The following is an 18,563-nucleotide window of genomic DNA, read 5'->3' on the forward strand; positions in this document are numbered from 1 at the left end:
TGTTTTGGTTACTACTTTGTTAAATTCTGTTTATATTTTAGAAATCATCACTTGGCTAGATGTGTGTTTGGTGAAGAGTTTTTCCCATTCTTTGAGCTGGTGTTTTGTCTTTTTGACTATGTTTTTGCCTTACAGAAACATATCAGTTTCAGGAGGCCCGATACTTAAATTTTGATCTGAGTGTCTATGCTACTGTTATGTTCAGGAAGTCAACTGCTGTACAAATTGTTTCAGTTCTATCCCCCAATTACACTGATTAGAGGTTCAGTGGGGCTGGATTTATATCGAAGTTTGATAGATTTGGTCTTTAGTTTGGTCAATAAAGGAGGCTAAATGGCTAAAAAAACACTTAAGAAATTGATAAACATTCATAGCCATCAGGGAAATGTAAATCATAATAACTCAGAGATATCATCTTACAACTGCCAGGTTCGCTACAGTGAAAACACCATGGACAGTTTATGTTGGAGAGGATGTTGAGAAGGGGGAAATGCTTCTCTATTCCTGCTGGGAATGAAAAGTTTACAAACATTTTGCAGTAAGTATGGAAATTTCTCTAAAAATTGGATATCAGTGTATATCACCATTTAGCTTTTTCTCTCTTTGGCATGTACCCAAAGCATGTACATTCATACAACTTGCACATCTACAGATTTATGCTCATAACAGCACTATTTGTAATAGCACAAACCTGGAAGCAACCAAGATGTCCCTCGACTAATGAATGGCTAAAGAAATTGTAGTACTACTCACTGGAAATAAAAAATGAAACAAATGGATGGAACTAGAAGAAACCATCCTGAATGAGTTAACCCATATACAGAAAGACAAATATGTTATGTACTCAGTAATGTATGAATATTAGATATAGAGTAAATGATAACTAGTCTATAATACACAACTCCAGAGAAGGTAAGAACAAGTAGGAATCTGAGAGATATATAAATGCTTCCCCAGATGAGAGTAAAGGCACAATATCTGCAGAATATTTGGGAAAATAGGGAAGGAGATGGTAGGTAAGTGAAAGAGGATCAGAGAAGAAGATGGGATAGGAGAATATGAGGGATCAGATAGATTTATTGGGGGAAGAATTGATGAGAGCTAAAAATGAGACACTTTTGTAGAGGCATCAATTGTAGGTTTAAGGAAAAATATGGCATTAGGGAAATGTCCAATAATCCACAAGGATAATCCGAACTATCAATCGAAGCAATTGTGGAGAGGCTAACTTAAATGCACTTCCCCTATAATGTGATACCATCCTAGAGCCTTCATCCAGTAGCTGATGGAAGCAGATGTATACACACAAAGCTAAATAATGACCTGAATTCCAGGAAATTAGTGTCAGAAAGGGAGGAATAATGAGCAAATGTGTCAATACCAGGCTGAAGAAACACAGAGAAACAGCTCGCCTGACCAACTGGGAGCTCACCTACCCCATTCTGACAAAGGGGGAACCATCATAGTACCATAAGTTTATTTATATCCATTTAATTGGAAATTATTTTTCATTGTAAAAGTATTTGAAAAGCTTTTTTTATGAGGTATTAAGTGTCTTTAATGTTGAGCTGTGTTTCATGTTTGGAGAATTAGGATAGATCCTCTATTCATATACAATCTATTAGCCTGTGTCTTTTTATAAGTATATTGTATCCACTGATATTAAGAGATATTAATGACCTGTGATTGTTCATTCTTTTTATTTCTTTTTTATCAATTTATTTTATATTCCAATTACATTCCTCTTCCACTCCTGCTGCTACCCACTATTGCCCCCTACCTGTCCTTTGCTCCTAGGAACTAGTAAGGCTCCCCTAGGAACTGCCCTAAGTCTGGTTATTATCTATTTGACGCAAGTCCAAGGAAACACTCTAGCCACTCTTACCCCTTGTCGAAAGTTGACCAAGCTCTCTTTCCAAAAGAATGAGCTCCAAAAATCAGGTTGTGCATTATAGTTAGAATTTGAACCCACTGCCATTGACCATATATTGTCTGACAATCAGCATTGTTACTTGAATTATGGGAGTGGAATTCAGTCCTATGTGGGTTCCCTAATTTTCGAACCAGAGCTTCATCTCACTAGCTCAGCTCAGCTGATTCTGTGGGTTTCCCCATCAAGGTATTCTTTCCATTTTTCATAATATTTCTCTTTTATCACCCCAGTATCTTAGCAAAATATTCATTGTTGGATTTCTGCATCTGCTTCAATCTGTTTCTTCAAGAGAATTGTAGCATGTCCATGGTTTTTTAGTGTAAGCTAGGTATCTTTTGCTTTATTCATTCTATTTACTTATGAGTGAGTACATGTATATTTTTTGTTTCTTGGATAACTGACTCATGATGTTTTTTATTTTTGTGTACATGCCTATGAATGTTCGATGTCCATTTTTCTTACTGCTGAGTAGTACTCCAGTGGATAAATATACCACATTTTTTAAAAATCCATTCAGCAATTGATAGACATTAAGTTTGTTTCCAAGATCTTGTAGTTTAAATAATGCTGCTATGAATATAGTTGAGCATCTGATCTTGTGGTATAATTGAGCAACGTTTGGGTAAATGGTTTCACATGTGTGTGTGTGTGTGTGTGTGTGTGTGTTTCTGTAAGCTGTATAAATAATTTTTGAGATAGAAGAAGCAAAAAAATATTTCCTTACAACTTACAGATAGACTATTGTGATAAGGAGAAGGCAAATAAATGTGTAATGTGAGGTTAAGATTGTGGGGGTTCTGTTACTTTGTGGGTATTATGTCATACATTAATATCATTATTTTTGCCTGGCAATCACAATGTGATTCTTTCTCTCCATAACATGGAAATATCAAGTAGAGAACATTTGAGAAGCACAGTATTTATAGGAAAATGTGCTATCCTATACATGTGTCCTATACAGATTTTGATATTCACAAGTTGAGAGGTGACTCCACTCAGGCCATGGACAAGGCCATAAACAATAACCTTGGATCTGGCACAGTTACTGTCAACTACAAATAACATCACTGAATGCAGTTTGAGAAAAAAGTTATGTAAAGGCTTTCATAGGTTGATAACCTCTTTTTTCTCCATTATTAATTTAAATTACAAACAATATTGTTTCACATGTCAATTCCAGTTCCCTCTCCCTCTCCTCCTCCCCTGCTTGCCACTAACACCCTAACTATCCCATACCATTTCTTCTCCATAAGGAGAGTGAGGTCTTCCATGGGGGTGTCTTCAGATTCTGTCATATCCTTTGTGGTAAACCCTAGGTCCTCACCCAACTGTCGAGTCTTAGGTGTATTCCTTTATGTGAAATGAGCTCCCAAATTCCATTCCTATGCTAGGGATAAGTACTGATATACTACAAGAGTCCCCATTGATTTCTGAGGCCTCCTTAGTGATGCCCACAACCCTTGGCTGTGGATCACTTCCATGCTCGATTCCCAGTCATCTGTCTGGGGCCCAAGACCTTCCCCTTGTTCAGGTCAGATGCTTCTATGTGTTTCATCAGCCTGGTCTTGACTGCTTTGCTCATCACTCACCCTTCTCTACAACCGGATTGCAGTTCAGTTCCAAGTTTAGCTGTGAGTGTTTGCTTCTACTTGCATTAGCTGCTGGATATGCACTCATTCATATATTGAATTTACACATAGAGCAAAGGGTCACCAACTTACAATCCACACCACTAAAAAAGTTAAGCAACAGGGAGGACTCTAAGGGATATCCTCTTTCTTAAGTAAACTTTGAGTAATATATCAAGCCCCAGAAATATCCATCAAGATTTGAGTTTTCCATCGTTGCTTCCATTCTGTAAGACTTTAACCTATTTTTCTTCCTGGATTAAGATTCTTGCAGAAGCTGCTTTTCTCTACAGATATAAATGCCCTTCTTAATATATCTTAAGGAGTATAAAAGGAGTATAAACGTTTGCATTCACTGTGTCAGCACCAATTGAAACCATTGTGAGTCCTTCAAGTTTTAACTTACAGTCTGAAGACAGTTCAGTCTCCTGACACACAGTTCATGCCAGTTTCTGCCTCATGGACCAGTGTTGATAATTTTCATTCAGAGACTTCTAGAGTCTCTTTCAGCTAATATTATGGATACATGCTTTCTCAAAATTGTGGAGGAGCCTTTAATTTTAGGAGAAGTAATCTGCCCCTTTGAAATGAGATTCTTCTACAATATCCATCCGCAATGCCCTGCCACTGAGTCAAGTTTGGACAACCAGTTATGAACAAAATTGCATAAGGTTGTGTATTGCCAAATGGGAGTCTTGTGATTGGCATGTAATTAGGAAGTACAGGGAATGCTCAGTGCAGAAACAACTGAGTGAAGCAGAAATACTAAAAGAGAATGAACAATGACCTAAACTCCTCGATCCCAGTTTCAGGAAACATAGAATGATGAGTATGTTTGTCATTACCATGCTAGAGAAATCCACAGAAACAGCTGACATGACCAAGTGGGAGCTCCCGGACCCCATTCTGACAACTGTGAAATATCATAGTACCGTAGTATTTCTTATGTCCATTTGAATGAATAAAATATTTCTACTCTTTTACTATGAGGTATTTACTCTCCTTAATGTTATGCTCAGGAGGCAGAGACAGGCAGATCGTTGTGAGTTTGAGGCAAGCCTGGTCTCCAGAGCGAGTGCCAGGATAGGCTCCAAAGCTACACAGAGAAAACCTGTCTCGAAAAATCAAAAATAAAATGTTGTGCTGTGCTTCATGTTTGCAAAGAAGTAGAGATCTTCTTTTCAATGTTATACTATCTATTAGACTGTGTATTTTATAAATATATTATGTCCATTGATATTAAGAGATATTAATGGACTGTGATTGTTGTTTTCATATTTATCTATTCATTTTTATATTCTAATACCTTCCCTCCTCTCCTCTTGCAACCTCCACTTTCCTACATCCTCTCATTTGTTTCTTGGAGCTGGTAAGGCCTACCCTAGGAAATACCCAATGTCTGACCTATTATCTAGTTGAGGCAGGAATAAGGAAACCCTCTAGCCACCATAACTTTGTATCAAGGTTGACTAAGGTATCTCTTCATATAGAATGGGTTCTATCAGTTCAGTTTGTGCATTAACTTTAGAACATGGACCCACTGACAGTGACCATATATTGTCTGACAATCACCATTGTTACCCAAATTAAGGGAGTGGAGTTCAGTCCTATGTTGTTTATCTCCTTTTCAGACCAGTTCCAGTGATCTCTCACTAGCTCATGTCAGTTTATTCTGTGGGTCTCTCCATCATGCTCTTGACTATGTTGTTCATAATATTTCTCCTTTTGCACTTTGAATTGACATCCTGAACTTAACAAAATGGTTAGTGGTGGATTTCTGCATCTGCTTCCATCTGTTTCTGCAAGAGGTATGTATCTTGTCCAGGGATTTGCATTGTAGGCTAGGTGTCTTTGGCTTTATGTCTGATATCCAATTATTAGTGAGTACATATTATTTTTTTGTTTCTTGGATACCTCACGCATGATAGATTTTGTTGGTTCTGTGTATATGCCTTCAAGTTTTAGGATGTCATTTCTTTCTTATGGCTGATTAATATTCCATTGGGTAAATGTAAAATATTTTCTTTCCCCTTCAGCAGTTGAAGGGCATCAAGTTTGTTTTCAAGATCTGGCTACATTGAATAATATTGCTATAAATATATTTGAGCAAGGGACTTTATTGTATAATTGAGCATGCTTTTGGTTTATGCCTTCACATAAATGAGAGTTTTCCTGAAGCTGTATAAAAAACTTTGAGATAGAAGAAAAATGCTTAAAACTTACAAATAAACATAGGTGCAAAGGAGAAAGCAAAGAAAGTTGTAATGTGAGGTCATGTTTTTGTGGGATTGTGTTACTTTTTGGGTATTGTATTATGCCTTAATATCATAATTTTTGCCTGACAATCACACATGGCAAGAAATTGGGATTCTTTCTCTTCATAACATGGGAAGAACAATTAGAGAATGGCTAAGAAGCACAGTTTTCTTAGAATAAATTACTATCCAATACATGTGTACTTTACAGCCTTTAATATTCACAAGGTGGTAGGTGACTCCAATCAGGTCATGGAAAAGGACATCCATCAATGAAAGCATTTATGCAATTTATTCTCAGACTGGATTCATTGATATTGTATGCTGTTGACTGAATAATTGTGCCAGTTAGAAATATATTGTGGATGTACTTTTTATGTTATTTTTTTTCAAAACAAGTTTTCTCTGTGGCTTTGGAGGCTGTCTTCCAACTAGATCATGTGGAACAGGCTGGTCTCAAAATCACAGAGATCCACCTGCCTCTCCTTCCCGAGTGCTGGGAATAAAGGCATGTGCCATCTCGACCGGGCTTCAAGCTATTTCTTATACTGGATTAAAATTCATGTAGAACATGCTTTTCTCTAATAATATATCTGTCCTATGTAATCTGTTTGAAGAAGTATACACGTCTATAGTAGAGTCTATATTCTATAGACATGGTCAAGGTTGTTTCTTCTATTGAAATGCAAGTATATATACAGTTTGAGTGTCTGATGGACTGTGTACTTTCCTAAAGTATAAAGGGATATAGACTTATTGAATGAGAAACATTAGAAGTCAAAGACTCATACTTGCAATGGTGGCCATGTTTACCAAGAAACAAAATGTATTACTCAAGGAGTATATATATATATATATATAGTGTCTGGGTAATTTGGGACATTTATTGGAGTTTTTTAACTTCATGCTTGGTGGAAAACAGAGAAACCAAAATTCTAAATATAGATTCAAATTTTATGGAGCTGTCCTCAGTTTCCCCACCCCAGTGTACACCCTGCCTTCTGTCCGGAGGAGGGTGCCCTAGCCTCAGGTGAGTCTGGGCCCGGCTCTTTACCAACCTCTCCCATCCACCCCTGCTCACTTCTACCTGAAACCTGCACCTCCAGGACAAGAGTAGACCTGCCCAGAATGGAAGGCCCACCCTGAGTCAGCAACACCTCACCCTGGTCTACACCCTGCCCTCTCTCTGGTGGGTGCCCTAGCTGCAGGTGAGTCTGGGAGCTCTTGTTTCCCAAACTGCTCCATCAACACCTGCTTGATTCGGCCTGTCCCCACCCAGAAAATATTGGACCTCCCCAGTCCGGGAAGGTGCACCCCAAGTCCAGACACACCTCACCCCTGTCTACAAGAAGACAGATTCATTCCTTCTTCTGTATACAAGAAACACACCTCAACTTCGAAGACAGGCATTACCTCAGAATAAAGTGTTGGGAAACGATTTTCCAATCAAATGGGCCCAAAAAACAAGCTGGTGTATCAAACATAATATCTAACAAATTAGACTTCAAACTAAAATCAAGCAAAAGAGATGAACGACATTTCATACTGTTCACAGGAAAAGCCTTTCAAATTGAAGTCTCAATCATGAACATCTATGTCCCAAATATGAAGGCAACCACATTTGTAAAATAAACATTACTAAAGATCTACACACACATCAAACCACACACACTTATAGTAGGAGATTTCAACATGCTACTTTCAACACCAGGCAGGACCAGAGAGAGAAAATTAACAAAGAAACAAAGGATTTAACAGAAGTTATGACCCAACTGGGTTTAACAGATACCTATAGAACATTCCATCCAAACACAAAAGGATATTGCACATTGCACCTTCTCTAAAATTGAACACATAGTTGGCAAGGAAGCAAACCTCCACAGATAAGAAAGAATTGAAATAAACCCCTGTATCTTATCAGATCACCATGTTTTAAAGCTAGAATTCAACAGCAGTACAAATTGCAGACAAGCTACAAACTCATGGAAATTGAATAACACCCAATTACACTATTCCTGGGTTGAGGAAGAAATGAAAAATTAAAGACTTTCTAGAATTTAATGAGAATGTAGATACAACATATCCAAACTTATGAAACACTTTGAAAGCAGTGCTAAGACAAAAGTTCATAGCACTAAGTGCTCATGTGAAGAAATTGGAGAATAGTCACATGAGAGAATTGACGGAACATCTGAAAGATTTAGAGCAAAAAGAAGCAAATAATCAAACTGAGGGCTGAAATCAATAAAGTAGAAACTAGGAAAACATTACAAAGTGTAAATGAAACAAAAACTGGGTTCTTTGAGAATATCAACAACATACAAAAACCTCTATCCAAACTAACCAAAAGGCAGAGAGAGAGAGAGAGCATGCTAATTAACAAAATCAGAGACAAAAAGGTTATATAACAATGGACACTGAGGAAATCCAGAATCATCAGGTCATGCTTTGAAAACCTGTAGTCCATAAAATTTGAAAATCTAAAGGAAATGGACAGTTTCCTGGATAGATATCACTTACCAAATTTAAACCAAGAACAGATAAGCAGTTTAAATATTCTTATAACCTTGAAAGAAATAGAAGCATTCATCAAAAAACTTCGAACCAAAAGAAAGCCCAGGGTCAGATGGCTTCACTACAGAATTCTACCAAAAATTCAAACAAGAGCTAATACCAGTACTGCACAAGTGGTTAAACACAATTGAAGCAGAAGGGATATTGCCAAACTCTTTTTATGATCACTTTGATAACCAAGCCACACAAAGATACATCTAAAAAAGAGAAGTACAGACCAATATGCCTCATGATCATAGATTCAAAAATACTCAACAAAATATTGGCGAATCGAATCATAGAACACATCAGAAAAATGATCCACTATGATCAAGTAGGCTTCATCCCAGGGATGCAAGGATGGTTCAACATATGAAAAATCCATCAATGTAATCCACCATATTAACGAACTGAAAAAAAAAACATGATCATCTCACTAGATGTTTAAAAAGCCTCTGACAAAATCCAACATTTCTTCATGATAAAGATCTTGGAGAGAACAGGAATAACAGGAACATATCTAAACATGATAAACGCAATATATACCTTAGCAACAGCCAACATCAAAATAAATGGAGAGAATCTCAAAGTGATTCCTCTAAAATCAGGAACAAGACAAGGCTTCCACTCTCTCCATGTCTCTTCAATATTGTACTTGAAGTTCTAGCTAGAGCAATAAGACAACAAAAGGAGATCAAAGGGATACAAATTGGAAAGGAAGATGTCAAACTTTCACTGTTTGCAGATGATATGATAGTCTACATAATTGACCTGAAAAACCCTACCATGAATTCCTACAGATGATATACATCTTCAGCAAAGTAGCAGGATACAAAATTAACTAGAAAAAATCAGTAGCTCTACTTTATACAGATAATAAATGCAATTAGAAAGAAATCAGAGAAACATTACCGTTCACAATATCCACAATCAACATAAAATATCTTCTGGTACACTAACCAAAAAAGTGAAAGACCCGAACAATAATAAATTTGAGTCTTTAAAGAAAAAAATTAGATAAGGGAAAATGGAAAATCTCCCATGCTCTTGGATAGGAAGAATCAACCTAGTAAAAATGGGAGTCTTGCCAAAAGTAATCTACAGATTCAATAAAATCCCCATCAAAATCCCAACACAGGCCTTCACAGGCCTTGGAAGAGCAATACTCAACTATATATGGGTAAACAAAAGACCCAGGATAGCCAAAACAACTCTGTACAATAAAGAATCTTCTGGTGGCATCAACATCCCTGACATCAAGCTCTATTATAGAGTCATATTTCTGAAAACAGCTTAGTATTGGAAAAACAATAGACAGATATATCAATGGAATTGAATTGAAAAACCTGATATTAACTCACACAACTATGAACACCTCATTTTTGACAAAGATGCTAAATCTATACAATGGAAGAAAGATAGCATCTTCAACAAATGTTGGTGGCACAACTATATTCGGACATGCAAAGATTGCGGATAGATCCATATCTGTCACCATGCACAAAACATAAGTGCAAATGGATCAAAGATCTGACCATAAATCCAGCCATACTGAATCTTCTAGAAGAGAAAGTGGAAGATACCCTTGAACAAATAGGCACAGGAAACCTCATCCTGAGCAATACCACAGTAGCACAGATATTGAGATCTTCAACTAATAAATGGAACCTCCTGAAACTGAGAAGATTCTGTAAGGCAAAGGAAACAGTCAATAGAACAAAACGACCACCAACAGAATGGGAAATGATCTTCACTGAACCCACATCTGACAGAAGGCTGATTTCCAAAATATACAAGGAACTTAAGAAGCTTGCCACCAAAATACCAAACAAGGAAGTTAAAAAGTGGGGTGCAGAACTAAATAGAAAATTCTCAACATAGGAATCTGAATGGATGAAAGACACTTAAGAAAGTGATCAAAATCCTTGGCCATCAGAGAAACGCAACTCAAACAACTCTGAGATACCACCTCACAACTATCAAAATGGCTAAAATCAAAAATACCAATGACAATGTATGCTGGAGAGGATGTGGAGAAAGAGGAATGCTCCTCCATTGCTGGTGGGAGTGCAAGCTTGTAAGACCACTCTGGAATTCAGTATGGCAGTTGCTCAGAAAAATGGGAATCAGTCTACCTCAAGATCAAGCAATTCTTCTCTTGGGTATATACCCAAATAATGCAAGTTTATACAATAAAGACATATGTTCAAATATGTTCACAGCAGCATTTTTTGTAATAGCCAGAAGCAGGAAGCAACCTAGATGCTCCTGAACTGAAGAATGGATAGAGAAAATGTGGTACATTGATAAAATGGAGTACTACTCAGCAGAAAAGAGCATTGGAATCTTGAAATTCGCAGGCAAATGGATGGAACTAGAGGAAACCATTCTGAATGAGGTAACCCAGTCACAAAAAGAAAAACATGGTATGTACTCACTCATATATGAATTTTAGACATAGCGCTAAGGAATACCAGCCTACAATCCTCTTCCCCAAAGAAATTAGAAAACATGAAATACTCTAGGGGATAAATGTATGGACCCCAGGTATGGGATTTTGCAGGAACTACCTTGTCCTATTTTACTTACCTCACCTGCTTTATAACCTGCCTTACCTGATTTGTTGGCATCAGTGTAGAAGGTAAGAACTCCAGAAATGGGAGTTTGTCTTACAATATGTGGAAGAATCCAGACTGTATTTTTCTGAATTTAATTCTGTCAGTTTTGGGATAGTTGTTGCTTATTGTACCCAAAAAGTCAGTAAGAGCTCTTCGCCAATATTCATTATTCTTCCATAAGGAGGAAATTTCTTCAGTAGTTAAAGGTAATATAATTTCTGCTGGATCTTTTCTAGTCAAGTGACATAGTCTTAATTTACCTTTTAAAATCAAATCAGAAATCTTTTCTATATATGTCTTTAACTTTTTATTCTGTTTATGTGGCAGAAATATCCACACCAATATGGTGTCTTCCCTTTGCATCAGAATTCCAGAAGGGTGTTCTCTGGGTGACAAGATAAACAGAATACAGTCTAAATCAAGGTATTATCCGATCTACTTGTGCATCCAATATTCTGTTTTCTACCCATTGTAAGTCTTTTTTCTGCCATAGCAGATAATATACTCAGACTATTTAGGTCCTTATCACCTTTAAGGGCCATTTTTAAATGCCTTAAGTCATGTCCTTCTACACCAATTATCGTCTGTAATTGAGAAATTTCCCTTAATTATTTCTGAAGAGAATTAAGAGTTTGATAATCATCTCTCATAATTTTTACCTTTTGAGGTCTGATTCTTTGTAAGTCATAAGAGTTAATAGAATTTCCTCTTTGTATCTTTTCTGGGACAATCTGTAATCCCCAACAGGCAGAACTTCCTTCACCATTTCAAACATACTTTCAAAGTTTCCTTATTAGAATCTGATAAAAGAATGTCATCCATGTAATAATAAACAAGTGACTGTGAAATATTCTTACGAATTATTTCCAAAGGTTGCTGTACAAAGTGTTGACACAAAGTAGGACTATTTAGCATTCCTTGTGGCAAAACTCTCCCCTGATATCACCTAACTGGCTGTGAATTATTAAGTCTTGGTACAGTAAACACAAATTTTTCTCTATCATTTTCCTGTAACGGTATTGTGAAAAAAAAAACAGTGTTTATATCAATGACTATGATAGGCCATCCTTTAGGTATTAAAGAAGGTAATGGCATTCCAGGTTGTAGAGGTCCCATTGGTTGAATTACCTTATTTATGGCTCTCAGGTCTGTCAGCATTCTCCACTTTCCTGATTTCTTTTGATAACAAATACAGGAGAATTCCAATGACTGGTAGATTCCTCTATATGTCCAGCGTATAGCTATTCCTGTACTAACTTTTCTAAAGCCTCTAGCTTCTCAGAGGTCAGAGGCAATTGTCCTACACAAACTGGTTCATCTGAAATCCACTTCAATGGCAGGGCCTTTGGCTCCTCTGAAGGTCCATCATTTGTACCTAGTTTCTTCACAGCATGGATGGTTGGTAACCATTTTCCATAGTGTCTTACCAGGTCTTTCTACTATCTAAAGATTTACATAATTTATATCTGACATTGGAGGAATATTAATCTCAGTATTCCATTGCTGTAAGAAATCACTACCCCAGAGATTTATAGCTATATCTTCCATATAAGGTTTCAGTATCCCTTTCTGTCCTTCCTGTCCAATGCAGACCATTGAGTTAACACTCTGTCGAACTCTAGAGCTCCAATTCCTAAACATTGTATATTTGCCTCTATAAGAGGCCATTTCTGAGGCCAAGATTTTTTGGCTAATAATAGTTACATCTGCCCCACTGTCTACTAAGCCAGAAATAACTTTTAATTTTCACTTCCAACTGAGGCCTTTTATCATTAATAGAAGCTTGCCAAAATATGCATTTCTCATTTTGTCCATTCACACCTGATTCTTCATCACTATTCAAACTACCATCTAGAGCAGTATCATTTTTCACAATAGGCAAAGAACTATCTATTGGTCCTGTGAGAGATTGTCTCCCACTGCTACTGGGAATGATCCTACCTTTCTCGAAGTGGGGGCATTCATGTAGACCCCCGTCGGGGTTTCTGACCTTAACGGGTTTCCTTGAATGTCCCTGGTGCTTCTACATTAATTGGTCCTGTGTCGGCCCTTACCACATCTTCTACACAATCCAGAAGACAGTGGCCTTCTGTATGAGGCATTGTTAGAATTCATTTGTCTACGATATCTCTTATTTGTACCATTTTACCACAGTTGAAACATCTAGGTTCCTGGTGCCTCCATGGACTCCAGGAAAAGTCTCTTCCTACCCAAGGTTCTGCTTCATAGTAGTAGTAAAATCTAGCTTCTTGGTACCTATGTTGACCTCTGTAAGGTGCTTCTCCTTGCTAAGCCCTTACATCCTCAACTCTAGAACTTTTAATTTCCTGTTGCTGTTTTAAACATTTGGAGATGGCTTCTCCTACCCAAGCTCTAGTATCTTGCACATTATAGTCAATGTTGGCTGCATACAAAACCCATTCTTCTAGCAGAGCTGATCTGATCTTTGTAGGCAAAAGTATTCTTTTGCATATTGGGTTTGCATTTTCATAAGCTATTGTATATATAACTGATTTTCTTGTTTCTGGATCTGTTACCTTTAATTTTACTGCCCTAGTTAACCTTTGTAAGAAGTCCTGGAACTGTTCTGTAGGTCCCTGATCTATTCTGGTATAAGCTTCTAGGTGTTCTACTGGCTCACGAACCTTATCCCAGCCATTTAATGTTGCTTTCCTGCATAGAGACAGTATTTTGTCATCATATTCAGCCTGAACCTGTGGGTCAGCATAAATACCCTGACCAAGAAGCTTATCTAGAGGGTCTTCAAAACCTTCCTTTATGACCTGACGCTCAAGGAGCTTTGCCTCTTCCCTTACTAATGACTTCCACTGAATTTGGCATGAATTCTCAAGTACAGCTGCTACCAATCGTTCCCAATCTGTGGGTGTCACCCTGTTAAATGTTGCCCATGAATGTAATAGCTATTTTACGTATGGGCTATGGAGACCATATGAGACATCTGATTCTTTATTATTCTTAAGATCCTTCAGCTGTATAGGTTGCCATTCATAAGCCATCCATCCATGGGTGTGTTTCTTAGAAATTGGCTTTTCTACCATGGTACCTGGGTACACTAAATTTGTACGAGTTACAACCTTAGAAGAATAGTCACGATACCTGGCTGGAGTAGGTGCCTGGGATTGGAGTGATTCTGCTTCTGAGTCATCCCAAAGATCCTTAAGCTTAGTAATGATATCCTCTTGAAAAGTTTCAATCTCCTTAATCATAAAAGATTCCAAGCATGTTAGTGAATCAGTAAATTGCTCTAACTGCTCATTTACATGTTTTTCTAGGTCTTTAATATGATCATCCTTAGGCAGCATCTGGATGGCATGGAAACTGCCTTCTAGGTATTGGAGTCTGAATTCGAGGTCATGAATTGCTGATTTTGAGTCCTCAGCAATCGACCTATGGGCCTATATAATCTGTCGGCCCTGTACTGTAAATTATCTTCCAAACATTCAAATCTAGACTCAAATTTGTGATCTGCTACCTTGTATGCTTTAATAATTGATTGAATGGCATTGTCCAATTCTTTAACCCTTTCCTGGGTATCTTGCACCTTTGCATCTAATTTCTGGGTATCATTGCCTATCTGTTTTTCTAGCTGGCTACAGATATTCTTTAGCTCATCACAGTCTTCTGACAGCCTAGGCTCTAAGGCCTCAGACACGGCATAAATATGGTGCATCTCATCTTGGGTTACAGACAACTCTGTCTTTAGTGTATTGGACACAGAGCCAAGCTTATCATCCAATTTCTATTCCATTTGCTGCACAATTGTGGTCTGACATAATCTGTTCTCCAAAACCTCATTGTGTAAAGCTGTTATTCCTGCAAGCAGGTGGTGATGTTATCTCTGTCCCTGTTCCTCAGCCCTCTGGATAATAGTATTATTTGTACCAGCAAGCCAATTGTCATTTAGTCATATAGTCCAGTAATTGGCAAATTAGAATCCTCCTCAAACAGTGAATTCATGTAATAACCAAAAATTTTACCAATTTTAGCAAATGATAAATATTCCGCCATAATTTTACCTGATTTCTACTCCAGATGCAGTAACTATCTTTGACAGTGCTTGGCAGAGGTGTTCAGTTAGTCCATGGCAGTGGTGGGTGGCAGCTGTGGAGAGAGGTCACAAAAGTGTCTGTACTTATCTTAGAGAGTATACGGCCTTGCGGCTGCAACCACTGAATAAGGCATGGCTTTCAGGCCACTGCACAGAACCTGCTGAAAGCCAAGAACTCCTCCAACTCTTTTCAAGGGCTGGAGGCCTTCAGGTGCGGGTAGGCAGCTGAGTTGGTCCCAAGCACATGGTGGTAAAACCGTAGGAGGTCTGTGTGAGTCTCCAAGTTGGGAGCAGCTCAGCTGCAATAGGTCGGCTGGGAGCCAGGAACAACTGTGAAGAGAGGGACCTTTCTCTGCCAAGGCCACAGGCCCGGTGGGACACACAGCCTGTCCCAAATTGGGAGTAGGTTTCCAATATCGCACTTCTGACACAAAATATAGCGAGAAATTACCAATACGGAGTCAGGTAGAAATATAAGGGTATTTAACAGGGAAAAGCCTTACTTCCAGAGCAACCTAGCCAGCTGGCATGGCAGCAGTCTGTACTGCAAGTACAAAAGTAAAACCGAAAGAGAAAATGCAGTCCCCTGAAAGTCTCACTCTATGTCACTCTGACCACGCAGTGGTCAGGCACACCTGTAGCCAGCCCATAAGTAGGCATGGCTACAGCTTCCCCTATACTAATGGAAGCAAAGTCAGACATCCACAGATACACAGTGAAGTGAACTCTGGAACTTACTTGCAGAGAGTGAGGAATGAAGATCGAAGGGGTCAGTACCAGGATGGAGAGGCCCACAGAAACAGCTGGACTGAACAAGGGGGAACACATAGACCCCAGATGCTGTCTGGAAGGTCAATATAGGCCTGATCTAGACCCCTGAACATAGATGTCAATGAGGAGGTCTCTGCACTCTAGGAGGCCACTGATAGTGTATTAGTATTTTTCCCTGGTGTAAGAAGGGATTTTGAGATCCCATCCCACATGAACGGATGTACTCTTGCCCTGGAAACATGAGGAAGGGAGTAGGCCCAGCCCAGCATGACGTGGAGGACTTTGTGGATCCCCCATTGATGGCCGTACCCTGCCTGGGAAGTGGAGGGTGGATGGAGTGTGTGGTAGAAGGGGTGAGGGTGAGCAGAGGGAGAGTGAGAAGGGATTGACATGTGAAACAAGCTTGCTCCTAATTAGAAATAATAAGAAATACATTTTAAAAACACCTTTCTTTGTTACCAAATAATTAGGCAGTCTTAGAGATGATTCGATGTGATGAGATGCCGTGAAGAAGGCACACTCTTTGGTGTTAGGATAGAACTTTCTAGAGATGTCATCTAGTCCATTTGAGTCAGAAAACTGATCAATTCACTTATTTTCTATAAGTTTGTAAGATGGGGTTTTGAAGTCTCCCACGATTTGTGTGTTGGCTGTGAAATGTGATTAAAGCTTTAGTGTTGCTTTCACAAATATGGATGATGCTATATTTGGAACATGAATGTTCAGAATTGAGTCTACATCTTGGTGGATTTAACCGGTGATGAATATGACATATCATTCTCAATTACATTTGAAAACGGTATTCTGAATTCTACTTTCCTAGATCTTAGGGTAGCATTCCCAGCTTGTTTCCTATGTCCACTGCATTGGAAAATTATTTCCCAACCTTTATCTATGAGGTAGTAACTGTCTTTGATGTTGAACTGTGTTTCATGTTTGCATGAGAGGAGTTATCCCCTTTTCATATACAATCTATTAGTCTGTGTATTTTTAGTTGCTTGATAGTTTGTGTGCTTGTTTGGTTTTCATGTTAGTATTTAGGTTTAGTGGAATCTACATTCTACAAGGATATTTCCCGTGATGAATATGAAATGACTTTCTTCATCTCTTTTGATTGATCTTAGTTTGAAGTCTAATTTTTTAGATACTAGGTTAGCAACCCAAGCTTGTTTCTTGAATCCATTTGATGGAATGGAGAATGAGAAGGGGAGATGTGGAGGGATGAGGAGTTGATGGGTGAAGAGGATATGAGCAGGGAGACTGAGGTGGGAGAAGAATAGAGGAGAGCAACATAACAGATACCTTAGTAAAGGGAGACATTATAGGTTTACAGAGAAATCAGACACTTGGGAAATGTGTGGAGATCTTCAAAGATGACACCAACTAACAATCTAAGCAACAGAGGAGAACCTACCTCAAATACCCTCCCCTCATAATGAGATTCATCGCTAACTTATATGCCAACCTAGACACAGACACCCACACCTAAACACTGAACTGACCTGGTATCGAATTGCAGAGAAGGAGGAGTGATGAGCAAAATGTACCCTACCATGCTGTTGAAACCCTCAGAAACAACTGACTTCAACAAGAGGGAGGTCTAGGTCCCCACACTGTTCCCTGGGAAAGAAGCAGGGACTGATCGAAAGTGAAGAAATTTAGGTGTGAGTGAATAAGCCTCAGAAATCTAGATTAGTACTTATCCCTAGCATAGGAATGGACTTGGGAGCCCATTTAACATACAGGGAAACTCCCTCAGCCTAGACTGTTGGGGAGTGACTAGGCTCTATCACAAAAGATATGACAGTCTCTGAAGAACTCACATGGAAGACCACACTCTCCTTTTGGAGCAGAAATGTTATCAGAGAGGTATGGTATTATTGGGTGTCAGGGGATGTGGGGTGGGAGAGAGATCTGGGATTTAACTGTAAATCAATCTTGTTTCTAATTTAAATAAAAATTAAAGGAAAAAAATAAAAGTACAACAATTAATGTTACAAAATATATGAGTGCAACACCTGGAAGCATTAAACCTTCAAAAAAAATAACAAGCAACTTGGGGCTATCTTCATTTTTGGATCCACAGCATATGGGATACATCTTAGTGCCTGGAATAGTATATTAATGCATATATTTACATGTATACTGTACTGAAGCCGTGGTAGGTTACTGTGGGGCAGCAAAAGTAAAAATACTTAAAACCTGGAATGAATTTGTGCCATTTACCTAATTCCAGGAGTTTTTATTGTAAGGCCATGAGTGGTTGTGGTTGGCTAACATTTGAAGATGTAATAGATTGTGACAGACAGATCATAAGTGTTTCCAGGCAACTGTGATAGAAATCTTTCTGCCCATATCATGGTCCCAGGAACAAGGAACAACTGAGATGCAGATTTTCACTTGGGTATTTTAATATCCTAAGTCATTTGACATTATACAACTTTTAATGTTACCTTACAATGGAGTTGATTCACCAAATGAGGCTATGCCAAAAAAGTTCTGGCATTCCCAAGCACCTGGAACTGTTAACCAATATGAGAGAACCAAATCTTGATAAATATAGCCCTTGTATGCCAATCTGCAAGTCTTTTATTACTAGATTTAGTCTTACATTAGAAGGAAAACCCTATAATGTATTCTCTATTTAGTTCTGAACCCCACATTTTAATTGGATTATTTGGTTTTTAGTCACTAGTTCATTCAGTTCTTTGTATATTTTAGAAATCAGCCCTTTGC

This window comes from Cricetulus griseus, unplaced genomic scaffold (genome assembly GCF_003668045.3).
Source record: "Cricetulus griseus strain 17A/GY unplaced genomic scaffold, alternate assembly CriGri-PICRH-1.0 unplaced_scaffold_7, whole genome shotgun sequence".
Lineage (NCBI taxonomy): Eukaryota > Metazoa > Chordata > Mammalia > Rodentia > Cricetidae > Cricetulus > Cricetulus griseus.